Below are 27,377 nucleotides of genomic sequence, written 5' to 3'. Positions count from 1 at the left end.
GAGCAATGCATAGAGGATATACATTATACCATGCCTCTCACTGCGAGCAATGCATAGAGAGTATACATTATACCCCATACCATGCCTCTCACTGCGAGCAAAGCTTAGAGAATATACATTATACCATGCCTCTCACTGCGAGCAATGCATAGAGAGTATACATTATACCATGCCTCTCACTGCGAGCAATGCATAGAGAGTATACATTATACCCCATACCATGCCTCTCACTGCGAGCAATGCATAGAGAGTATACATTATACCCCATACCATGCCTCTCACTGCGAGCAATGCATAGAGGATATACATTATACCATGCCTCTCACTGCGAGCAATGCATAGAGAGTATACATTATACCCCATACCATGCCTCTCACTGCGAGCAAAGCTTAGAGAATATACATTATACCATGCCTCTCACTGCGAGCAATGCATAGAGAGTATACATTATACCATGCCTCTCACTGCGAGCAATGCATAGAGAGTATACATTATACCATGCCTCTCACTGCGAGCAATGCATAGAGGATATACATTATACCCCATACCATGCCTCTCACTGCGAGCAAAGCTTAGAGAATATACATTATACCATGCCTCTCACTGCGAGCAATGCATAGAGAGTATACATTATACCATGCCTCTCACTGCGAGCAATGCATAGAGAGTATACATTATACCCCATACCATGCCTCTCACTGCGAGCAAAGCTTAGAGAATGTACATTATACCATGCCTCTCACTGCGAGCAATGCATAGAGAGTATACATTATACCCCATACCATGCCTCTCACTGCGAGCAAAGCTTAGAGAATATACATTATACCATGCCTCTCACTGCGAGCAATGCATAGAGAGTATACATTATACCATGCCTCTCACTGCGAGCAATGCATAGAGAGTATACATTATACCCCATACCATGCCTCTCACTGCGAGCAATGCATAGAGGATATACCTATATATTGCCGCCTCTCGCTGCTGGTGCTTGAGAAATGTGCAGCGAGCACTGGCAGTGCCTCCATATGAGTGCATTAAATCACGTGGCCACTGGGGGGCGCTCGTCCCCAAGCCTTGATGGAAAGCGCCGCATGCAAACATGCTAAAAAGAGGAAGAGGACGAGTAGCAGAGGAAGGAAGCCCCTGCCCCACCCCTGGGTCAGATCACATGAGCCAGCCTCCCCCAGACCCCTGCCCTGCACCCGCACCGTAATCCCAGGCTGGGGGTCCTGCCTGGACCTGCTGCAGGACGTGCCCGCACTTGATGAGCTGCTCTTCCCGGGAGCAGCTAAGTCTCCCCCAGAAAGACTCGCCAGGTAAGTACTACAACCCCCAAGCTGTAGTGCACGAACGGGGCGTGGGGCTGGGGGGTGTATGCTCCCCATGTGCCCGTGTGGGGGATACACTGGAGGGCTTGTGCCTGCCACCCATACTGCCTTAGTGGGCGAGGTAAGGGGGGCACTGACTCGCGGAGCCCATTTCTCATGAGACCAACACCCACATGTCTGTGAGACTGGCCCAAAGGGGGGTGTCTAGGGGGTCTTCTTCGGAGCTACATCGCATTGCCCGTCCGCAACCCCATTAAAACGTACCTAGGAATAATCTGTAACTCCTACCAGTTAAGGGGGTACCGTAGTAGACCTCCCCAACCCCTAATGATGGAGTGGCATGGTTTTTAACATTGTTTAGCGAGAAAAAATAAATATTCGCTCACACAGATCTGCATGCAGGGGTGGACTGGCCTACGGCTGTGCATGCAGGGGTCTACTGGTCTACTGGTGTGCATGCAGGGGTGGCTGGCATACAGGTGTGCATTCAGGGGTGCACTGGCCTACAGGTGTGCATGCAAGGGTCGACTGGTCTACTGGTGTGCATGCAGGAGTACACTGGTCTACAGATGTGCATTCAAGGGTGGACTGGCCTACAGGTGTGCATGCAGGGATGGACTGGTCTACAGGTGTGCATGCAAGGGTGGACTGGTCTACAGGTGTGCATGCAAGGGTGGACTGGCCTACAGGTGTGCATGCAGGGGTGGACTGGTCTACAGGTGTGCATGCAAGGGTGGACTGGCCTACAGGTGTGCATGCAGGGGTGGACTGGCCTACAGGTGTGCATGCAGGGGATGGACTGGCCTACAGGTTAGCGACATTCTTTTATCTTTAGTTATTGGCAGATACATTGAATAGTCAGTTTATTCAGTGGTTAGCCAAGTTGGGGGGTTGGGGGGTTGGTCGGGGACGGATTAGAATTATTTAGGCATAATTTGCACAACCCTTCTAACCTTGCACTAAATGGCATGGTTTGCACATATTGCAGCAAAAGCAAAGCAGAGGGGTGTCCCCACAGGGTGCATCGCGACCTAGAATATCTAAAAGCTAAAAGGTTGGAACCCCTTAGTGAGGTTAATCACTTCATCTCGGAGATGAAGGGTTTTTTGCAGGACATAGAGGTTATTGATGTAGTTGATGATCCAAAACGAAGTGATGAAGTAAAACCAGGTGGGGGGGGGGGGTCAGGCCACAGCTACTGTGCGCAGCTGGAAAGGGGCCCCAGAGTGCAAGATCAAACTCTGTTGTCTCATCTGATAATGTAGACTTAATTGGGCATGTTCCAACTCTAAAACAAAATTTCTCTGGTTTCGCAACAAGGCAGGTATAAAAGGTGGGTTTGCTGGCCCCTTTTGAAGTGTTGCAGCTCCTGGAACAAGAGGGCGGTCATAATTATGTTTTTCCCATTAAAATGTCTTCTACACTCTTGGGATCAGAGGGGTTGGACAATATCGAGGTCTATAAGGAAGCTCCAAGTCTGAGAAAACCTGGACCTGTATCCAAATTGACATCCAAAACTAGTTCCAAGGCTACCCTAGTAATAACTCGGGGTTCCAGTTGTCCCACTACCGGAAAGGGAAAGGTGACTCCAGATGGCGGGAACCAAAGCCAAAGACCAACAGCTTCCCTCAGCATGACCCCCTCTAAAACAGGAGTCCCTGGGGTCAGTGACAGCTTAACCGGAGAAGCTCACTCTGGACAAGCTACACAAGGTGAAGGAAGGACGCGGGTTAAAGGGAAACGTAAGACTATAGTACCATATCCAAACCGGCTGATGCACTTAGATAGGTCTGAGAGGAGTCTGCTACACCAGCCCAGCACCCAAGAAGGAGAATAGACACCCAGCCCACATCTACCTACCTTCAGCATCAGAACACCACCAGAACTGGCTAGAATAGAACGGCGAGGAGCAATCAGAACACTTACAAAGCGCGTTAGAACAGCACAGGGAGCGCCTCACACAAACCAAACCCTGCCAGGCGTATGAAATGTGGAGGGTTGGCGAGTGCCACACTCAGACAGACTTGGGAACTTCTGTCTGACTTCCAACTTCAGACTAACAAAAAACTCAGCTTTTCTGCAGACTGATCTCACTCAAAAATCTCTCACAACCATCTCTCGCACAACAACCCGCACGCACTTCACAACACCGCAACAACACACATGCAACACCAACGGCACACGAGGACTGACAACAATCCAATACTCGCACCAAAGCTCAGCACCCGGTGTATACCGAGCTGAAGCTGCCAACAGAACACCACTCCTCTTCTCACTATCCTACTCCCGCTTCACCTACTAACCCAACCCACCTTATCGTTTACAGATCCGCCAGAGCGCCTGGGGACCAACTCCGTTGGTGACGGTGTGCGGTACAAAAATACCTTTAACAAAATACCTTTAACATTTAACATTTATAGTCCGAGTACAACAGAAGCAGCGGGGACCATTGCAGTGCAAATCAGGCACCAAGACAGAGTTTCTTCCAGTTCTTGACCACAGCACTAACACTCCATGTACAAGTCCCCCCACAGATCCAATGGCTGAGTCAGCAAGGGACACTGGCCACTAAAGTGGATAGCATGATTAACTTGCTTAACATCACAAGTGTTGACATTGGGGAAATGAAAAGTAACCTTGTGGAACGGAGGAACTCTCCGGCCATACATCCCCCCATAGAATACTGTTAGCAAGGCCCCGGCAGAGAACCCGATGTCTGTTAGTAATGTATGCAAGGCTAGTTCCGCAGGCAATCTGGTAGGAATGGCAAGGGCGTCTGATTGAACTCAGAGGAAGGCCCCTGAAATACAAACATGGGGCTACACGGGCCGTGTCCTTTTCAATCATGGGGCAAAATGCGCGGTGATTATGTTCAGGTTTCCCCCACACCAGTCTCAGGTTATAAGGAAGGGTATTCCCTTGACAGGCTCAGATTTGATGCCAATAAGGGATAACATTCTTCGTGTCACAAATGTAGTGAAAGAGCACATCGAGGCAAGGGCCAGTCGCCCTAGCGTGGTCATGTCTAATGTACCATGACTAATAGCTGGGCAGCTTGAAGATCAAGGGAGTCGGAAAAACAAGCGTTCCCACTGGATTAAGCATGTGAAGGGATGCCTCTCGGTTGTGCGTGGTGATATCCAGTCCTGTCAGAGGGTAACACACTAAACTCAGAATGGAATTATATAAGAATGTATTTACGGTCCTGGGATTTGGTTGAGGGGTTATTGCGTATTGACCTAAGATTTCACTCCTCCAATAACACAAGAACTATACTTCAATCACCGGAATTCCTATGTTTGAGAGGCCCAATTACAATTAAAAATCAAGGGCTGCTGAACCACCACGCGCAAGCATTAAAATCTGGAGCACCATCTGTGAGCAATATTCATATTTTCGAGATTGGCAAACTTGAAGATGTTGAGTGACTGGGCATAGAAAGGAACCGCTATAAAGCAGATACTGGGACCAAAAAACCCTTATCCCGGAATATAACGGGATGCTTGTCAGACCCACTATGGGACTCATTTATAAGAGGTTTCAACGTTGTAGAACTCCAGGAGACCTGGACAATGGCTCCTGTTTCGCTCTAAGAGTTTCAGTCACTTTGTGTCCCAGCTATAAAAAAACCCAGAAGGGCAGACCCAGTGGAGGCTTGTTAGCCTGGGTGGATGGTCTCCTGGGATGGAAGGTAGTGCCAAAAGAGATGGGCACCCCAGACCTCCAATCTTTAAGTATCACCACTGGAGAGGGGGAGCAAATTCTCCTAATGAACATTTATAATAGGCTCTGTAATCCTGAGGGAAAGAAGAACCTAACCCTTCTCAAGAACTTCCTAGAGCAAGATCATGAGTCTGGGCGTACAGACAACCCTTCTCAAGAACTTCTTAGAGCAACTTCTTAGAGCAGGATCATGAGTCTGGGCGTACAGACAGCCCTTCTCAAGAACTTCCTAGATCAAGATCATGAGTCTGGGCGAACAGACAACCCTTCTCAAGAACTTCCTAGAGCAGGATCATGAGTCTGGGCGTACATACAACCCTTCCCAAGAACTTCCTAGAGCAAGATCATGAGTCTGGGCGTACAGACAACCCTTCTCAAGAACTTCCTAGATCAAGATCATGAGTCTGGGCATACATACAACCCTTTTCAAGAACTTCCTAGAGCAGGCTCATGAGTCTGGGCGTACGGACAACCCTTCTCAAGAACTTCCTAGAGCAAGATCATGAGTCTGGGCGTACGGACAACCCTTCTCAAGAACTTCCTAGATCAAGATCATGAGTCTGGGCGTACGGACAACCCTTCTCAAGAACTTCCTAGATCAAGATCATGAGTCTGGGCGTACGGACAACCCTTCTCAAGAACTTCCTAGATCAAGATCATGAGTCTGGGCGTACATGCAACCCTTCTCAAGAACTTCCTAGAGCAAGCTCATGAGTCTGGGCGTACGGACAACCCTTCTCAAGAACTTCCTAGATCAAGATCATGAGTCTGGGCGTACATGCAACCCTTCTCAAGAACTTCCTAGAGCAAGATCATGAGTCTGGGCGTACAGACAACCCTTCTCAAGAACTTCCTAGAGCAAGATCATGAGTCTGGGCGTACAGACAAATTGATTTTGGTGGCAGGGGATCTGAATCTCCAAATAGAACCCTTGGGTATCTTAGCGGGACTGTGGGAGGATCAGGATTTGGCCTGGGATATCCCAGAAGCAGTGGTAACAGACCAGGCGCGTACGCACCAGCTTGCAATTGAATCTGCCGGCCTCTTATCTAAGCGCAATTTAACGGCATGCAATGGGAGAACCCTAGAGGACCAACCCACAAAGAAAATATTTGTAGGGCATAATGGGTCCTCTGTAATAGATTACATAATGATCTCAGCAGCATATTGGGCGAGGGTATTCTATTTTGAGGAACTAAATAGGACAGAGAGTGACCACTACCCAACAGCACTTTACCTCAGGGGAACAGCGACTTCTGCTTTGGGAGACCTGGCTGAATATGGGACACACCTAAACCAACCACTGGAAATAGTTGGTCATTCTCACAAGTCCTTAAAATGGGCAAAAGTACTTGAAAAGGAGTTTAAACCTTCTCTTTATGCTGTAATAGTAGGGAGCATTGCAGATAGATGTGGCAGTGAGGCTAACAATGAATTGATTCTAGAATAATATGAGAACCTAAACAACACAATACTTCCCTTTATCTCTACTACTGCGGGCATAATAAGAACTAAAGCAATCTACAAAGAGGGATGGTTCGATGAGGACTGTCGTAAGGCCAAAAGACTGCGCTGAGGCACAGGAGAGGGTGAATAAAGTGGCCCTGCGATAAGTACGGCTAGAGTACAAAAAACATATACAAACCAAGAAAAAGGAACATGTGTCAGACAAATGGAAGGCCTTGTTTGATGCCCTACAGTCTACAAATAATGTATTATTCTGGAAATTGGATACGGACAAAGGATTACAGGGTGATTCAAAATTGTATTGCTGTATTGCAGCAGTCGACTGCTGGCAGCATCTCTTTATGCCCACCGGACCTCTGCAGTCTCACAGCTTTTGGCCTCTGCTCCTGTGCCCGATCATATGTCAGGCCATCTATTACCCTGGGGGAAATAGAAAACGCTCTCTCTGACCAGAAACGCGGTACAGCCGTAGGCCCAGACCTCATTCCTGGGGACCTTTTTAGGTATGAGGGAAAAATATGGGCACCTGTCCATTGTAGAAGTTTTAACTATATCATTAGAAGGGGTCAGATACCCGAGTCCTGGAGGAAGGGCTAAATAATCCCGCTGTACAAGAAGGGAGAGTGGGATTTGCCGGTAAACTGCCATCCAATTTTCCTCCTGGACAGTACGGGCAAATTATTTGGGAACGTTTTGTTGTCCCGGCTCCAGGACTCGGCCGATGATTGCTGTATTGCATGTCATCACAGACCGTCAGGCGGGATTTAGGAGGAAAAAGGGTAAGATAGATCAATGTATTGTGCTGTATTTGTTGATCCCGAAATACGTTGTATTGAATAAGATGAAATAATATGTGGTATTTCTGGATCTCAAAACCACTTTTGATTCAGTATCCCGAGAAAAATGGTGGCACATTCTCGCCCGTCGGAATGTCCCCTGCGATCGGATAGAAATTATTGGTCTACTGTATTCAGAAAACAGTGCCTCTGTCCATTATGGGCTGGGAGAGGAATCCACAAAGCCATTCCCGGTAACTAAGGGGGTAAGGCAAGAGTGTACCCTGGGCCCTATATTATAAAATATTTATATTCAGGAGGTCATAGATGCTCTATTGATGGGATGTCAGTATTTTCCGAAAATGTCCCCCAACAAATACCCTGCATTATTCTATGCAGATGATGCAGTTCTTTTGTCTACCACTCTGCAAGGCTTGAAGACAGCCTTGGAAATATTTAACCAGGAATGCAGGGAGTTACAATTGTAGCTTACCATCGAAAAATCCAAAGTTTTGGTTTTCAGGCTCCAATTTTCAAAATATACTCCCTTGGTGGTAGAAGTGGATGGAACTCGATTGGCCCAAGTCAAACGTTTCGATTATTTCAGCATACGTTTCCAATTTCCAAGATACAAGAGGGTGGGTAGAACAGGTGAAGTGAAGTGTTCACTTATCACCCTGGTGAAATTTGGTGGGTCAGTTAAATCATTTCATGTTAAACATGAAGGTGGAGCTATCTCATCCGCCCTGAACCTATATGGAAAACAAGTGTTACCTGTAGCCCTTTATGGGGCTGAACTTTGGGGCCACGGCAATATAAAAGAAATCATCTCAAGTGACCGTAAGTTCTTTAAAAAGTTGTTATTACTGCCCAATAGTCCTCCCTCCACTTTGATGTTCATTGAACTTGACATAATCCCTGTGGCCATTCAGTTCAAACTTAAACCTGTACTATTCTGGTTAAAACTCTGGTCCGAAGTTGGCCTAGCAAATGTACGGTCTGCATTGCAACGACTTATGTCACTAGACGGCGGGAGCTCTATAGCATGGCTTCTGCATCTGAAAAAAGTCTTGAGAGAAGTTGGTGAATGTGATTTGTGGTCCAACCCTGAGAGTCAATGGGTAGGTGCCAAAAGAAGAATTAAAGTGGCTTTGGTCAATAAAGCTCAAGATAATCTACTGTACTCGGCCTTGGATCAAAAAAAGGTCCCGGGTTATCTTGAGCTTTCTCTCTTCGGCCATAAAGCCTATTTGGATTCTGTCTGACAGGCTTTTGAAAGATTGTTATACCTACGCTTAAGACTCGGCACTTTACCGGTGGCAGCTGTGACTCAATCATGGCACGTCTGTAACATGGCACAGTGTCCTACGTGTGGGAATTTAAAAGAATCAATCTTACATTTTATGTTACTGTGTCAAAAATACTTGCACCTTAGGCGACTGTATCTGAAGTCAGTATTACAAAAACTGGGGGTTTGGGATACCAACTCAGCACTGACTCTGCTAAAAATGAGCCCAGCCCCCTTTGTGGTGTTTGGGTGTGTGCGCTATATCTATAGAACACCACTTTTAAGGAATACATGGTTGTATTTTGGTGGTAAATGAGCAGTTTTAATCAAATCTTATTCCCTGGTATCACATCAGACAAAGGTTCTGGGATTATACACCCTTACTTAGAGGATTCCCCATTGTCTTAACACATTGGTCTAACTGTACCCCAAGGCTGCGAGCATGCTCTCCCCAGTGGTACTATTGGTTACCATTTAATATAAATGTGCTTGTTTTATAGACTTATCTATTATGAATTTTGTATTAACTTCTTTTTTTTTCTATGAACCTGGCTATCTGTATCTGCTGAGTAGCTCTTTTATTTTTTTTGTAAATGGATGTATGTAATTATTTTACTAGATGGCGCATGCCGAATATATGTATATTGACTGACTGTTGTGTGTGCTGGGTAATGGAACTGTTACAGCGCTACTGTAAGCAGCTCCAGTGGCATCACAGGCTTTCCAGTGCTATCCTGTCACCACACTAGGTCTCAGGGACATAATGAGCAACCCTGCTTTATCCAAGGATCCTGCTCTGCCTGTGGTGCACGCCCCTGTAACTCCACTAATTCTGTTAATGGTATTGCATTGTAGCCATTATTTTCATATTGAGCATATATTAGTGCTGAGGCAATTACAATGTCTGCTATCTCAGGGAAATATGCTGCCCTTTTTGCCTCTGCATCTGCTGCGTCATTACTGTGAGAAATGCAACCTGTGCCCTTTGTATTTACTGCACACTGTACCACAGCAGCCGCCGTAGTATATGCCTATTAATCTAATCTTCCTAATAATGGGGCATGCTGTAATGGTGTGCTGTCTGCGCACTGAAACCCCACCTTCTCCATCGTGACAGTCCTGAGTGTTTATTTTATTATTTATTTATTTGTCTCTGGTTATTTTAACCTTTACAAAAATGTAAAAATACTTAAAACATTCAATTTGATTCAAACAATACAGAAATCATCACATATGCATCAAAATACACAAAATACATAATTAATTCATAGTAATGTAGATCAATATAAATCAAATCCAACACACCTCTAAACATCAAATTCAACTGCAGACATTTATTTACCATAAAAGACAAATCATATATAATAAGTAAGAAAGAGAAGAAAGAACATGAAAATGAAGTAAGTCCAAGACCACCAATATTTGAGTACTTTCCATGGTAGATGTCATTACCACTTATTCCACAACTCTCCCACTTATTCAAGTTCAGTCCCCAGTTTGCATGCATTGTCTAAAAAACGGACTACTGCCAATTGGAGCATTTTTTCTTTCCCATGAAGCATTTTCCACCATAATAGATTTAAGTTAACAAAACTAGTACTGGCAACAAATTTACTAAAATACTGAATCCGATTTATTCTCAAAGCAGGGCAATCTAACATCAGGTGTTCCAAAGTTTCATTTGCTCCCAGTTCATTGCAGAATCTACATATTTGCAAAAGCCCCAACTCCGCCCTACGGGCGCATAGGTCTTCGCGGGTTGGAAGTACATTAAATCTAAAACGCATGTACTTGTGTCTAGCTTTTAAGTCTGGGAACAGAGTTAGTTAAGGTTCCACACTCCCCAGCTTTTTACAATGGGAGACCATGGGCCTCATTACAAACCAGGCAGGACGGGGTTAACAGTGCCACTAAAGGTGCCGGCGCCGTCAACCCCGTCCCGTCTGATTTCACCAGACGTGCAGAGCGGATCCCGTGAGGGGAGGAGGGAGCAAACAACGGGCCGCTCGTAATCGGCCCGTTGTTTGCTCCCTCGGCCATTCCTATTCAGCCCTACGGGGGCTGAAATGGGAATGGGGAAGGTCCGGGTCCGGGTTCCTAGAAGGAGGAATTACCGAGCCCTCCGAACTCGGAATTGCCCGGTAATTCCTCATTCTGGGAACCCGGATGCGATTTCGGCGGCAGCCTTGCCGCCATTAGCGGCATGGCTACCGCCAGGGTCGTAATGAGGCCCCATGTGTTTGTATAGGCAGGTCGCCCCAACCTTACAGGTCGAAATATCCCAGTCCCACCATTCTAGATATTTTTTAACTTTCACTGGGTTAAAGATTAAAATATCAAGTGTAAGACCCAGAATTTCCAGATCATTCATACATTCCTGTTTCAGATCTAATGTATAGGTGGAAGCAATGTTGCCCGTACGAATTCCTGAGCCCAGAAGATCATATAGTGTGTCCCTCTGTGTTGTGACCAGTTTCCTAAAGAGAGAAAGCTTCTGCCAAATAATCCTTCATGTAATAGAGGTTAAACCCATTTCGTAACGCAGTACAGCCACAGGTATACACCTAGGTAAGCACGTTAAAAAAAAAGCCTTAAAATACGTGCCTTGTATTTGACTAGTTCATCCATAATCCATATTGGAAATAACTCCACTCCATAGCAAAACTGTGGAAGAAGCTTTTGTTTATAAAAGCGCAGGGCCGGTAGGATGGAAAACTTTCCGTATTTACTGTTGATTTTATTTAATTCGATGATTAGTGACACACTTTTCCATTCAAATACTCTCTATAGTGTGATTTCTGTTGGTTGCCGTAGACAGGATAGCCAACATAACATAATTGCGGTCTTACCACAAGTTTGATGTGGTTTAGAAACCATGAGAACTGTTTTACATATGGTCATAAATGAAAACGGATGATTACTGTTTTGCTCTCATTTATCGCTAGATGATTAACTTCCGTATAATCCCGAAATGTGCACAGCAGGCGCTGTAGGCCAATTGGTGTGTGGTCGAATAGCATAAAATCATCTGCATATGCAGTCCAATTGATTCTAACACCTTCAACCACAGAGGGTGCAGAGACATCTTCTTCCAACACCTCTTTAGCGTCTGACAGGTAAAGATTAAAAATTGTAGGTGTGAACACGCACCCCTGTCGCAGACCATTAGGCGCATCATTAGGAGTAGATAGACAACCCTGGTTATTTAAGCGTACCTGTAGATTGGACCCCTCGTGTAGAGTTATAAGAATAGAAAGCAGGGTTTGAGGCATTCCCAGAAGATTTAACTTGCACTACAATAATGATCTATCCACCTTGTCAAAAGCCATTGACAGGTCAATGGAGTCTATATATATATGGGTGCCACCTCCTTCTTCCAAGCTTTACCCTGCATGATGTTCATCAATAGGCCCCCAGCATCCATCCCCATGTTTTTCCTAAACCCAAATTGAAATCGAGAAAGAATATTACAATTTTCCATCCTGCACTGTATATGACTCAGAATTATCCCAGAGAAAACTTTTGAATCCGCATCCAATAGGGCGATCAGCCTATAGTTCAACAGACAGGACCGGGTGTCCGGTCAAATGTTCCAATCAAAAGGACCAAAAAAAAGGATTGATTTTTAAAATGTATTTATTTATATATTTTTTTAGTCTAGCATGTATAAAAAACTTTTTTATAAAAGGAAAACGGGGAGCTTGGGTTGGAACCCCCCCATAAACCCCACTGTCGAAAAAAAGGCATTTGAGCCTTTTGTTTTCGAACATTTGACCTATAACCACAGGACCGATCACCCTTCATGTATACAGTGACAACATATGAGGTATGCCAAGAAGAAGGAATAGCGTGGGTCATAAGAATGTCTTTAAACTGAATTTACAGTATTTAAGACCACAGTTGTTGATTGTGTTTGAAAATAACATTCGGAAGACCATTTGGTCCGGCAGCCATAGACATAGATGCCTTGTCTATCAATACTACAATATCCTCCTGCAGTATTTTCACCTTTCAGTCATTCTCATGCAGACAGTCGAAAGAGGACTGGTCACTTCAACCAGATTGATAAAGGTTCCCAAAGTGACCAATGCACTGTTGCTCGGAAATAGTTGAGGAGAGGGTCTCATTATTAAAGATCAGTTTCTCATTCACTGCAGACCAAAAAGACCTAGAAGTATTGTCTTTCATAGCACAGAGAATATTTTCGCCGCCTGTCTGCAACATTTTAGTTCTTTGTTCCTTTATCTTATTTTTCCATCGATTACTGATTTTCTTTTAATGCTATTTCCCCACTCCACGGGAGATCACTTTTAGCTAGTGATCTTAATTCAGTGGATCTCTTATTTTTATAAGTTCTGATGAGCGTATCATAGCTATGTGGATGTTTGTGCCTGGCCCTAACCTGCTTGAGAGCAGTTGTAGAGTGCTTAATTACATTTCCAACATAGTGAGTAAAGACTTCCTTGTTGTATAAGATATGTTTTTTCCCATGGCTAGAAGTGTTAAAGTCTGAGAGGAAAACAAAATTTGTCTTCTCCACATTGTCTCTATGCCAGACAATCCTGGTTTTTGCCAAGTTTATTTGTAAATTTCCAAGGCAGCTGTGCGTAGCAGCAGTGCCCCATGACCCAGATATATTCAAATGTAATATCTTATGCTCACTACATTCCACCCGCAAGAGCTCAAGTTCCTTAATCATGGCTAACAGTGGTTCAGGTACAAACATATGATCAATGGCACTAGTCTGATCCCCTCTAAACCAAGTAGTATATTCCTCTTTCTTGTTTAAGAGCCCTCTGACATTAGAAAGGCCCCAGGAGCCTAACAAGTGCCCCCAGAGAATCCCATGGAGTTCCTTCTTACCGGTATAAGCAGCTGCATTCCCCACGACACTTCCCTGACTACAGGGAGTATCAGTGGGGATTAAAGTCTCCCACCATTAGAATCATCATGTTCCCAGAGTAATCTTGACACTCAAACATACACTCCCCCAGTTTTACTAGTTCTTCCTCAATACTTAATTTCAAACTCCAGTAGATGTTGACAATCAGAAGATTACATTGATCAATAATCACATCAAATTTAAGCCGAATCAAAAGTATTGAGCACCAATCTAGAATCCTTAGTCTTTTTATAATTATGGGGCCCATACTAATTACTTTATTTATTTATTTTATTATTAATGTGTTATAGCTTAACATAAGCTTTTCACATGATATAAAATATAATATTACAAAGTGAAAAAAAGAAGATCAAAAATAATAATATCCACATATTTTTATAGATTTAAAGATAAGAATAGATACATAGCATAGAAGAAAGAAAGACAAAAAACAGGAATACATAAATAGGGCCATTAAGCCCCTTGGTTGCTAGACACTAGTTCTTTTATCTTTTCACAGGCTACAGGTCCAGAGACAGTTGCTATTAACACATAAGTAATCTTTTGGTTCCAGCATGTCTTATTCCCAGAATAAACCTCCCTGAGCACACAGGTACTTATTTATTTATGCCAAGTAATTTCTCGACACTCTTCCAAACATTATACATTGCAATATATAATTTAATTCCTTTAGCATTAGTTGCTCTATACCAGAATTCATTGCTCCCAAGATGTTCCGAATTATGGACAAAGTCAGCATAATAACTTATATAGTCTTTTGTCATAGCCGTGCATCTGGTTAGGACGTGTTTTCCTGATTCCACTTCTTTCTTGTTATTGCACAGTCTGCAGCCACACTCGGATGGTGCAAGGTTATTCTTAATCCCACTTATGGCCAATACAGGTAACTGGTTGATCCTTAGCAAAAGAATGAATCGTCTTAAGCGCGGACAAGGGCATAGATTCAAATAGAACAGAGGTTTCTTGAAAGTGTAGTTCATGAATTGCACAAATTTATAGCGTTTTAGTTTTTCCAGATGTGCAAAATTGCTGATCCAGTCGTGTAATTCAGATTTCTTGGCTAGTGCTCGAAGTACGTCAGGTGAGACCCGTTGTTGTTTTTGGGTCCATCCAATTTCTTCCAGATAGTTATTATTATTCTTTTTCATAGATAAGTGTGTAGTAGCTTTGTTAATCTCGGAATGAATTGCGGCTAGCAGTAGATTATCTGTATCAGATGTTACTTTTAAATATAATTCTGCTCTTTTCCTAAGTATAGCCATTGGTATACACCCTGGTAGACCAAGTATCTTTTTCCAGAATTTTCCCTCAAGGATTTGGCTAAGTCAATCAATTGCAGTACCTCCAGTCCATAGATAATCATTGGAGTTAATACCTGGAGATAAAGTTGGCGTGCTGCCCAGATGGTATATCCACCGTAAGTTTTAGAGAAACGGTAGATAAGAGCTGTAACTTGTGTCGCTCTCGTTATTCTGGTTTGCTTACAGATAGTATATTGCCCCTTAGGCTCAATTACATACTAATTACAACTGCTATGAGTAAACCTCCCGAGGGGCTAGCTTTTTTAGCTAGAGTAGAGTGCACAATAAAACCGTCCAGAATGTCTCCTGTAAGCATATAATGGAGTAGCTTTTAAGGAACGTACAGATATCGGGCGAGTTCCTCAGGAACCAATTACCCTGTGAGTTCCAGCTTACAAAAGGCAAGTTAGTTGAGCTATTGTCACGACCCTCACCCAAATCCCCCTCTGGCAAACCCATTTGCCAGGTGGAGTCGGGCCTCGGGCCTCTAGAGCCTGGCATCCTCTTCAAAAGCCCTCATGGGGCCAGTCCTTACGCCTATGGCGCCAGGTTCATACGCCATGGAAGACAATGTGCTTGGGAACTACTTTATTGTATTGTCAGCCAACATGGAGGCATCCACATAGCTTGGTTCCTAAGAACCAAGCTATGCAGTCTAGTGTTTTGGGTGTGGTAGCCTAGGGACTACTTTACCTGGACTATTTTGTTGGGGCTATTTAAACCACATCCGAGCAAGACAACACGCTTCGTGTTACTTTGCAGCTTGCACCGTGACGCTCACCGTGTCCAGCTATTCCCTCGAACCTCGGAGAAGCAGAACCTGCAAGGAGACAAAAGGAACATCATTAGCAGCAGCATCTTACCTGCAGTCTTCATCTTTAAACACTTGCAGCTACTGAGAACAGCTTCCTCGAATCTGCACGCCTCCCGGACAGAACGACCTGAAAGAGGAAGATAGAGGCAACATTAAAGAAAGCAGTAGAGAGATTTACAAATTACGAACTGCTCAAAAGGCTTACCTGGCTGGTCGCCTCTCGGCTGGCACCACTCTGGACATTCCACTCGCGCTGAAGAACACCACAACCTACAAGGAAGGAAAACACAGGTTAGCAAAGGCAAGACTTTGCAGCGCTGCGCATAGTGCTTACTTACCGCATCATAGCGCTCTTAATGCGCCATCATTTACCAGCAGGGCTCAACCAAGCCAGTTCGCCGCGCTGAAGCTCCGCATACCTAAGGGAGAAAAAAGAGACATTTTAAACAAAGAAAGGCATGCAGGATAGCAACAAAACTGAAGAACAGCAATAAGACCTACCTGCACAATATCAAACAGGCCGGCGTCAGTGAAGTAACTGGACCGCACTCGCCCATGAAAGACAACGCGCCCCTGCAAAGAAGGCAGGACGGAGAGCACGCTTAATTCTACCACAAGGTGAGGAGAGGGCACCAGAGGGACTGAAATCATACGGGGGTGGAGGGAGGATACTTACCCCAGTCGGTCAGTCTTGAACACAGTCCTCCTGTATTTTCAGCCAGAACCTTCCCCGCAGACCACATCAGGGCAAAGCTGAGAAGCATACCAGCGAGTAACCAGGCTGGGTGGCGTCCCTGTGGATACCAGGTGAGCGTAACAGCTATTAACTATTGGGCCTCAAGCCCTAAAGTTGCGAGATGGAATCTCGCAAATTTAATGCTAGCCATCTAAGATTGGGCTCAGCAAACCTACTGCCAGCGAAAGTTGCAGAGTTCTGGAACGGGGTATCAACATCATTTTTGCGCTTCCCAGCCTGAATATTAGATCCAGTATCCATTCCCACCTTCTTGATATCATACCCAAATTTGTGTAATGTACCAATTAATTTTAAGACTGCTTCAGCAATTGTACGAGAGAAAAAGACAACCCTTACAAAATCGTATCTAGTGGGGTGAACAAAATCATTTAATTTGATATCACCCGTGGTAATTAGTGATAAGCTGGGAATTTCCCCAAACAGTGCCAAAACAGTTGCTCTGTTTAAGGACAGAGGACCGCCATTGTTAAAAAGGTGTGCAGCAGTATGCTAGGTGAGTCAGGGAAACAGAAAGGCCGAAGATTGATCCCTTCAGTCCGCATGCCTTCGTAGTCATTCGGAAGCATCCCTGTATGGAGACTAGAGTAGCCAGGGTCGTTTTCCAGGGAGGACCCCACTTGTTGCCCTTGTGCAGCACTATCCCTGCAGCCTCCAATCTGTAGATTGCTGCCCAAATGATCACCAGTTAAGTCGATCATATTAACCTTCAAACAAACAGTTTTGTTTAGATCATTTAACCCGGTATGCCCCTTACTTTCTGCAATGGATGGTGCTACTATTGGAGCAGGTACATTACCCTACTCATCCAGCATCGGTTTTATCACCCTTCTTATCACATGCTCCATTATTGGGCCCCCCTCCAAATTATTCACAGCCGCATCTTTGAGAGCCTCGCCTCCAGAGGTGACAGAAACCTGGGTATCCAGATCGCCCTCCTTAGTGAGGGCATTCAAGCACCTACTTCGTCAATGGTTTCAGATTCTACTGAAACTCTATCTCTCAAATGCCTACGAAAAATGTTCCTGGCAACTATATCAAATTTCCATTTGTTGCCAGCAGCATTCCTCTTTTTCTTGGTGATAGTTTTCTTTCTATAGTTTTGGGAATTATTCTGTTTTGCCGGCTTCTGACAGCCAACTCCTTTTTTATTCGGATTAGAAATATAGTCCCCTATGGACCCGTTGCGGGCATCTGCATCCTAGATTGGAGCTATCTCTAAGGGCCGATCAACATCAAAGCACTCATTTGCCCCTGAGGTTCAAATTGTGGAGCAGTAGGATCGAGAAAGTTCGCATTTGCCAAACCAGCAGTTCACATTAGGGCAGTTCTGCCTTTCTACTACGGCGATCAGTTGTTTCAGGAGAATAGTATGTAGAGTTAGTTCACTCAGGACTAAGCCATTGAAGGACTCTTCTTGCACTGAGCCCCCCAAATTACCCATTCCCAATGGTTGAGCTGAGGACAGCTCCCATTCAGCCCCTCACCCAAGGGGATACTCGGAGAGTGCCAAAGGGGAGCTGGCGATTGCTTCGTCACTTTGCACAACCCCATTGTGAACCATAGCAGAGATTGCCTGAGGATGGCACATCACTTCAGGTGTCTTAATCACTTCACCTGAATCAATTAACAAAATCAATTCGTCAGCCATCCCCCAGCTTCATTCATGGCTACCTGGGAGGGAGAAGAGGGAGGAGGAGAAGGGGGAAGAGGCAAGGTACAAGCCATTTTCAAAGTTCCTTTAACGGGAGTAAAAATTAGTGGGGCAGAAAGAATGACATTGTAAGGCCTACCCACTGCCTTGGCAACACTCCTTGTCAGTGGTGCAGTCCTATTATATGTATAAATCTCGCTCTTATTTTTCCTCATAATGTGTAAAGACTCAAACCAATATGTCTCTATCAATTCAGGCAATTCCGGGCAACAATACATACATCCATTGTGCCAGCCACCCAAAATCCCATTACTCACGGCACTGCCGCGACCACGACAAACAGCCCAACAGCACTTGCAAGACACTTCCAGGTGCGCGCGCATGTGCGCGTGCACGGTGCTCTTGAAGGCTGCTTGGAGGTAAGTGGGCATGGCCACAGAGGATGGCGCCAAACTACAGGAAGAGAAAAAGAAAAAACACAGTGAGAAAGCGTAAAGGTACGCGGTTGCGCAAGAGTAAATGCAATCACGCTCACAAGATCCGTGCAGAGAACAATACATCAAGAGAAAAGTCTGCAAAGTGCACAAAGTCCACAAAGTGAGCAAAGTCCTTAACACTCAGAGAGCTTCAGGCAATCCTTATTTTGACCAAAGATTGCTTCGGCTGAGCACGTGAATGCGGCTTCCTCTTGCCGACTGAGGTCCTCAGAGTAGATAACACGGTAGACAGCAGAAAACAGCGTTCCTCGCTGGGAAAAGCAGGGCGAGGCAGCACGGGTCAGGAAGCGAGATATGGCCACTAAGACAGCCCAACAGGTGTGTCCTGAGTGTAGTGTAGACGTCACATAGGCGGAATCTGAGTATATCATCACCACCTGGTCTCTGTGTTCGTCAAATGCTAATATCATTGCTATTAATTCAGTTGATGTGCAGAAACATTTGCTGGTAACCTGATGCTTGTCACAACCTCAAAATCATCACCCCTACTTCTCATCACTGCTGCTCCTGTAAGTCTCAAACCTGTGGTCTGATCAATTATCGATGACCCATCAATGAAGACCTCCTCTCCCCCCTCTAGCTTCATTCTTTTACTGGGAGTAAATCATCGTATATGCCAGTGTATGTGAACAGACTTAAACCCATTCTCCTTCTTTTACTGGTTCTGCCATAAACATTGAAGGATTTACCATACGGCATCTAACAAATTGTATTGCAGTGTTAGTCAATATAACCTCTCATCCAGATGCCCTTTGCGTGGTAAGCGTAGACTTAGGTTTCTCAGGGACAGCAAATGGCATGCTCCACATATAATGTTACTGCACAGATCGTTATTGCAGATAATTTCTCTATGACAAGGGCCGCTGCAGCCAGTGATATAATATGATTTGGCATTTATAATGCACCTGTACACAAGTTTTTCTAGGCTTCACAAGACAAGGGAAGGAAGTCATAGGGAGGACAAGACAAGCAATCCTACTAGGCCTTGTGTCATTTGGAACGTGCAAGTGCGACAATGAGAAGTGCAGGGGGAAGGGCAAGGGAGAGGATGGGGAAGTGCAACCAGGGCTGCGCGGCTCTGGGTAAGTGCAAGGAGGCAGGGGGGCTGTAAGGATTACAATTACAGCCCCTAAGTGTGCGGTAGGCCAAGAGGAAGTGCAGAGGAAGACTGGCTGTGGGGGAGCCTGGTACACATGGAGATTCTGAGGGAACCAAGCAACCAGTCGATGCAGCAGACAGGTAAGTTAGCAAGGGAGCGAGAGAGACAAGGCAGAGGAGAAAAGGAGGGTCTTGAGCTACTTCTAGAACTTCGGGTGGTCCGGCTCCAGTCTGAGAGGGGCAGGGAGGCCATTCAAGAGGGAGGCATCTGCAGAGGAGAGAGATCTACCCCCCACTCTCTGCCTGGAGAAGCGTCTGAGCATCAGAGAGTTGGCGGTCGCTGAGCAAAGGGCTCTAAAAGGCAGACTTTTCCGAAGAGAGAGTTGGATGTAGTGCGAGCCCCGGCCCCAGAAAGCCTTGTGGGAGATGGAGAGGGTCTTGAACTTGATCATTGCAGCCACCGGGAGCCAGTGGAGAGATTTCAAGGCTGGAGAGATACAGTTCCTGGGCTTGAGGCCAAGGATAAATCTCGCAGTCCTGTTCTGGATAGATTTCAGTGGGCGAAGAGTAGAGGTGGGCAATTAAGAAAGAGGCTGTTTCAGTAGTCCAGTCTGGGGAGATCCAGGGCTCTGGTAAAAGGTAGAACACGTCTGAGGAGGTGCAGCTGGAAGTGGGTCTTTTTGGCAAGGTCTGTGATGTGAGTAGAGAAGGAGAGAGTGGAGTTGAAGATGACACCAAGGTTTTTTGCCTCACAGGACGACAAGGGTAGAGGGCCCAAGGAGGGTGGCCAGAGTGAGAGAGGGAAAGCGGGAGCAGGGGTCCCAATGAGAAGAATCTCCGATTTACTGGCATTAAAGCAAATATCGTTGGAGGTGCTCCAATCCTGAATCATGGATAGGCAGTCTGGAATAAGCGAGGGAGGCGAGGAGGCTGAGGGAAGCCTGAAAGAGAGCTGACTGTTATCCACATAACACTGAAAATTAGAGGAGAAGGTGGAGATCAGGTGGGCCAAAGGGGCCAGATAGACATTGAAGAGCCATTTTGAGAGGACAGAGCCCTATGGGACACCACATGTGTAGAGAGAGGTGGTGGAGAGAAAGGACCCAAGATGAACCTGGGAGGGACGGTCCAAGAGGAAGGAGGTGAGCCACGCCAGGGCCTGACCTGTAATCCCCAGGTTCACACATAGTCGGTTGATAAGGTTGAGGAGGATGAGGACAGAGGGAGAGCTGGAGTCGAAATTAGAGAGCAGATCGTCATGGGTGTTCAGGAGAGCAGTTTCCGTGCCTCTGGCTGCTCTGAAGCCAGACTAATGGTCATGGAGAAACCCAACAGATTCAGTGTGGAGATTAAGCTGCGAGATGGCCAGCTTTTCCAGGAGTTTGCCCAGGAAAGACGTGATAGAGATTGTGTGATAGTTTGCCGTACATGTAGGAACGGCAGAAGGAGGGTGGTGTACAAGGGAGTTCTTGAGGAGCGTGGGGAAAGATCCAGTGGCAAAAGAGTGATGGCAGAAACTGGCCAAAGCTGGAGCGAGGGTGACAATGCCGAGAAGCAATGTGGCAGTAGTGGGGTAGACTTTCCTTGAGGGGCAAGAAGTTTCATGTGAGAGGAGAGCAGAAAGTGGTCAGTCCAAGAGAGAGGAGTGCTGAGAGGGTTAGAGAGAGGGATTTCTGAGGAGGTGACAACATCCATGGTGTGTCTGGCATAGTGTCTTGAACCAGAGGGTAGAATGGAAAGCGAGAGAGAGTCGCAACGGTTGTGCAAGAGCCCATAGGAAGGATTAGAAGCATCCAGGTGGATGTTGAGAACTCTGAGGAGTTGAGGGGTCGAGGCGAAGAGAGGTCGGCCTATTCTGAGAGGAAGAGGGTGACCTGGCCAAGTGTCCTGTAGATGGTGGCCACAGTCAAAGAGAGGCCAGAAGAGATAGAAAGCCTGCAGACTAGGCATTCAAAGGAGGAGTAGGCCTGCGTAGGGATGACAGAAGCAGGGACCCACTCCGGAAAGATCAGGGCCACTCCACCTCTGGCCAGTACTGGGTTCGGATAGGATCTTGTAGCCCTCAGGTAGGAGAGTGTCACAACTTGTGATAGAGCAGGCTGTGAACCATGTCTTGGTGAGAGCAAGGACATCCAGGACAAGGTCTTCGAGGAGGTGGCAGAGGAGGTGGCAGATGTCAGAGGAGTGTTTGACAGAAGAACGAGAGTTGAGAGTAGCTACATGGAGCAGGTTGCCACATTTGAAAGACTTCCTCGGTGGGGTAAAGGAGTGAGAAACACCCAGTGGAGGCGGTAAAAGGGCCGAGAGTGGGCAGAGGCAGTAAGCAGAGGTGGCATCGGGGCGGAGCGGAGGAGGTAGGGGTGCCAGAGAGGCGGCAGAGGAGGAAGGAGGTGGCAGAGGATCCAGAGAGGCGTTAGAAGGAGTGGCAGGAGAAGGGAGGAAGTTGATAAGACATGGGAGACACCTATCCTATCATTTATGATGGTGCTTGTTCACATCGGAAATGCCCTGTCACTTGGCTCCTGTGTGGTGATGCACACTGACAAATCATCAACATACTGTATAATTGTACTGGGTGTCTGTACATTTCCCAAGTCCATCTGCAGTACTTGCTTGAAAACACTGGGGGACTTACAGTACCATGTGGAAGTCTTGTGTGTTGGAGTCAGATCCCATGTTAAGCAAATGCTGTGAGTAATTAAGAATGTTTGTGCTTTGGAATGCAAAAGAAAAAGTCAAACACTGTAAAATGTTTAGCGGTGGATGCATGTTGCACAACATTGTACTCTGCCTTTACAGTGTTGTTTAAGGGGTGTAGATCTTGTATAAATCTCCATGACCCTCCCTTTGCCTTTTTTACTGGGTGCACCATTGTGTTGCATGGGGATTCACATAGTGCAATAATACCCTGCCTCGTCAAGGCAGCAATCGTCTCATAAATGCCTTCATCTGCCTCCCTAGACATGGGATATGCTTTAACTTGTGGTAAAATTGCTCCCTTCTTTCATTTCATTCATACCGCTCCAACCCCTTTCAATAGACCTACATCATAAGGGCTGTTATTCCATAGAACACTTTTGCAGCCCATAATATTACTTGAAGTATTTATCTGTACTGCATTTGCAATTGATATGGGATGGATATTTCCAAAACGTCCTCATTGTCAGTATCATCTTTGAATAAGTCATCATCTGCCATGTCACTCATCCACTCAAACAAATGATTAAACAAACAAACACTGTGTTGAATCTAGTGCTATAGCTGTGCGCCAACTAACACCTTCCTCATCTTTGCCATGTAATACTACTCTGTCTTCTCGCACCATTGCTGCTTCTAAATGTATCATTATGACCTCCCCTTCTGCCACATCCGTGGGTATTTGTTCTCTAAACAAGAACTCTGTGGGTAGTCGTAGCAGCTTCTCTCATATTTGTGGGAGCCATCCTAACAACACTTGAGCTCTATAAAGGAATAATTATGGATTTATGGAGTATGCCTCTCATAGCCTTCCAGCCAAAAAATTCCTATAAGAATTCTTGGTGTTTTCTGAGAGTACAACAATAGCGCGGCCAACGTTTCCTCTCCCACTGTGATACACAGCTTCTTTGTAAAAGGAACCTTTGTTATAGCCCCAGAAAACCCTTGTGTGTCCATCGTTAATTTTGACAGTGGAAACCCTCCTTCCCTGACACATGATTTTGTTGTCCTGGTGTCGACCAAAAAGGAAAACATCCTATTCCCTATTGTCACCCACACCCAGGGTTCCTCTTCTGGGTCGGGCATTACTGATAGCACTGGACACATCAAGCTTATCTGTGGGCTTTCCTATTGTGAGTACATGCTCTTCCATGTTCCTGTGCAGTGGTCCCCTCCCACTACTGTTGCACCCCTCTGGTTGTTACTGTAGTCTGTGGCAATATGTGGCTATCCCACTGTCCAGGCTGTTGTGTTTGCATTTGTAATGGGTTCAGTGCCTGCTGCAGCTGTTGTGAGTGCTGTATTTGTGGCTTGTGCTGCTTTGGTGTCTGCTGTATTTGCGGCTGCATCTTCTGTTGTGCCTGTGGTTGCATCTGTGGTTGCGTCTGTGGGGCAAATTGGTTCCTTTTGCATATATTGAAATGTCCCCTGCCCTTGCTGTGCCTGTGTAGTAAATTGCAGAGAAAATATAGGCCCCCCTCTTGGACCATGGTGTTGCCATCCTCCATACATTGGTCCTCTGCTTCTGCACGCCCGTGCATAATGTCCCATCCTCCCACACAAGGAACAGTGTACCCCAAATTCTCCCTGTGTTCAAATCCTCCAAATCATGGTCCCGTTCCACCAAAACCTCCTCCAAATCCACCTCCAAATTCATATATATCCGCTCACTCCCTGCTGTTGATATTCCTATCCATTGTTTTCCCCTTCAATGTTTGTAATCATTTCCCTCTCTAACATCCCTTTTGCCAATTTCTTTTGCAGCAATTTAGCTTCCTCTCGTTGTCTCTCCTCTAATTTTCTCCTCTCCTCTTCTTGTTTCAATCAACAATAATTAACAATATTCAGCTGTATCTCGGGGAACTGTTTTACTTCAATCCCTCCAATTCTTCTTAGCTGCTTTTGTACTTCATCGGGAAGACCCTGACATAAAATGTGATAAAATATAGGTATATTCTTGTCTCAACCCTCTCTTTTTTCTAAGCACCATTTTCCTTGTATTTCTTGTATGTATGCTGCTCGATCTATGTCTGCCCTAATTTTGCGTGTCATAATGTCACTCATGTCTGTTGTGTCTGGGTATTGTACCCGCAATGCCCCCCAAACGTATGCTCTAGTATTGTTGTAGATCATGTGCAATGTTTTGCGCCGTCACAGCAGGATAGCCTACCCTTCTCCATACATCATCTTATTGTTCTCCCAACGTTGAAGCAGTAAACTTGTCACGGACCCTACCGCTAATGTCATTCCTGCCATCTTTTTCTTGAACTTATGAACCTACTTCCCTGCACCTACTGTCAATGATGGTAATGTAGCCATCAAGTTATTTGTATCTGTTTGTGGCCACGGCACATACTGAGTCGCCCCCCTCACCTTTTGGAGAAATGGTAACTGAGTCACCTTGGCTTTGCGTGCGGGCGCATCTGCGCCCTTTGTCTCTTTTAATGTCATCGCAATGTTACTCTTCTATCACTTTGTTAATCCTCCCTCCATTGCTATACATTCCTCTTCCAATCTCATCTGTTACGTTTCTGCTGACGCTGTCAGCTGCTCCTCTCATGCTCTTTTCCCCGTCTCTATCATCTGCCACCCTTCTACTGATGATGTCATTCACCTCCCTCCCATCCTCTTTTTCTAATGCTTTCGAGTTATCATTGTCAGTTCCCAGACCATATAATTTAAATACTATCTGTCCTCCTACCCACTTGTCGGTTATGACTGTTGCTCCTTGTTCCCCTGAAAGCGAAGTGAGTGGGTACCACTGGATAGTAAATTCACTTGTCTCTGGTGTTCAAAGTTCGTGCAAGGAAAAATTCTTTCTTTCAAATGTCTGTGCAAAAACTTGTAAAGGAGTGGGCTGTAACAGGTTTGGAGACACCCAAGCCCAGAAAACATATGAAGCAAGAGACCAGGTAAGATACCTAGCCATACAGCCGCTCTCTAAGATACCCAGCCTGGGTTGTGGTTTTCTTTCAAAATTGCTGAAAGTTCAGTTTGAAAGTAAAAAATATACTTCAAATTGTAAAAAGAAAAGCATAAAATTCTGTTGTTTTTCAAAGTAGTTTTTATCTGCAAAAATAATAATCTCAAAAAAATGAGTAGTCACTAATAATTTCTTAGTGAGGAAGAGTTTGCCACAGTTGATTAATCAATCAGACCAAATTCTGCCAATGCATTTCGGAAATACATTTCCTTCATCAGGGCCAGTCTAATCATAATCAATACATCTCCATAAATAAAACAAGCAGCACAAAATGGTACATAATTACATTCATAATTGTGATAAAATTCGAAACATACCATCAAGTCGTGGTTGCAGTAGTAGAAGAATAGAAAAGGAGAGAGCGGGAACAAAATAAGAGAGGCCAATAAGTCAATATAGCAAATCATGTGTGTATGTAACCAACAGTTCTATGACAAGAAAACAGTTACCTGAAACAGGTAGGTAGAAAGTTGAGTGTAGCAAAATATAGAGTGGCGGCAAATGGCAGACACAGTTCTATGTGAGGATCCCCCCACCTGGGTAACCTGTAATTAAGATATTGACAAGCCCAGTCCATATATTGTTTAGCAGAGTCTTATTTCCTTTTATAAATGTTCTACCTGGTTTAGCAGAGTTCAACGACGGATTGTCAACGGATCCTTCTTGAGTGAACTCCCTTTAAGACAGGAAACACAAATCATCGAGATCCCTCAAAGAAAAGGTGAAAGATGTTGTCGAGGCAGCAGCTTCGGTCCTTGCGGTGTTTGTCAACAATCGTTCGGGGACATCCTGCGAAGATGAGGCATGCAGTTCACCTCGAAGACGATAGTTAATTGCCGCAAAGAGTCAATGAAGAATGTAGGCCCAGCAAGGGCTTCGGGTGTTCAGCGTTTGGCGTCAGAGGACGGGTCTCAACCATGGCTGGCTTTTGGATGTTCGTTGGCGTCTTTGAGGACTTCGGGTGGCAGGAATCCCACTGGCAGATTTTCCTTGGTTTGGCGGTGACCTTGACTTTCTCCAGTGGGACAAAGCGGTCGACGGTGATGAGCAAGGGAGTCCTTGATTCAAAGTGTTCTTAGGCAATCGAGCGTTGCGGCTCTGGTCGACGAGGTTACAGCGTTACCTCTGAACCCCGGTCGACGGCGATGGACTTCAATGTCCGGGTGCTTCACTTCAGATTTCTCAGCGGTCCCCGTCTCCGGTTGGCAGCCTTTCGAGGACGAACTTACAGGGAGATTTGGTGCTGGTTAGCTGGTGCACGATGGTCCCTTGTAGCTCGGGAAGAGGTCTCCTAGCCAGGCCCACTTTTTAATCAGTTCCTTAAAGGCACAGCAGCTTTCATGCTGGTGAAGGACAGCAGCAGCAATTCTTCCTCTTCCAGCGGGCTTCAAGAATAAGCGATTTGACTTCAGCTTCTAAACGATTTCCATCAGTGAGAGGTCCCCAAATATACTGTTTGGTCTCTCATTCACTCTGCTGGGTCACACTCAAGCAACCAATCATTCAGAAGGGCATTCATGAAGGCAGGCATTCAATCAGGCTCACAGTGTATTCAGGCCATTCACTTCCCTCCAGACACTCACAACAAGGAATGTGTATTCGGACAAGCACTCAGCCTTTCAGCACTCCACACTGCATTCATGCTAGTTTCGGGCAGGGCTGTCTCATCCATTGTATCGTACATTAGAAACCAGACACCCATAACATGAAGTGCATATTGGTCACACACTCCATTCACCCAGGTCCCACCCTAAAGGCGTACCCACAACATACAGTCATTGGGAAGGCCACAGCCAGTCTGGCCTGGACATCCCCACAATACCATCTATGGAACTTCCACCCAACAGCCAGTCAGGGGGATGGTACAGAGTCGGGCTTCCCAGGTCTTTGGTAAAACAAGGTAACAGGTAATAGAAAGCAAGAGGCCACAGGGGCCATCTTCTCTCTTATCAGGAGTCAACTGATTCCAATGGCAAGGCCTGGGTATCCCAAAATGGAGGATACTCAGAGCACCTGTCAAATTCAGAATGGAGCAGCCACCAGCCCATACCCTGCTCTGCGGGCCACACACAGGTGCCCAAAAACCTACACTAG

General features: G+C 45.6%; 1 protein-coding gene across 1 annotated transcript in view; it reads left to right on the top strand.

The window, feature by feature from the left end:
* The first annotated feature begins 1,087 nt into the window (after positions 1-1,087).
* Positions 1,088-27,377, top strand: part of LOC138480666 (zinc finger protein 268-like) — a 53,259-nt gene continuing 26,969 nt past the window's right edge. The window contains exon 1 of the mRNA XM_069612339.1: positions 1,088-1,316. The gene's annotated coding sequence lies outside the window, so the exon portion shown is untranslated. The remainder of the gene's footprint in view (positions 1,317-27,377) is intronic.

This window comes from Ambystoma mexicanum, chromosome 5p (assembly GCF_040938575.1).
Source record: "Ambystoma mexicanum isolate Mex_15411 chromosome 5p, UKY_AmexF1_1, whole genome shotgun sequence".
NCBI lineage: Eukaryota > Metazoa > Chordata > Amphibia > Caudata > Ambystomatidae > Ambystoma > Ambystoma mexicanum.
The sequence above is the reverse complement of the archived record's forward strand: the minus strand, read 5'-3'. Positions and strand labels throughout refer to the sequence as shown.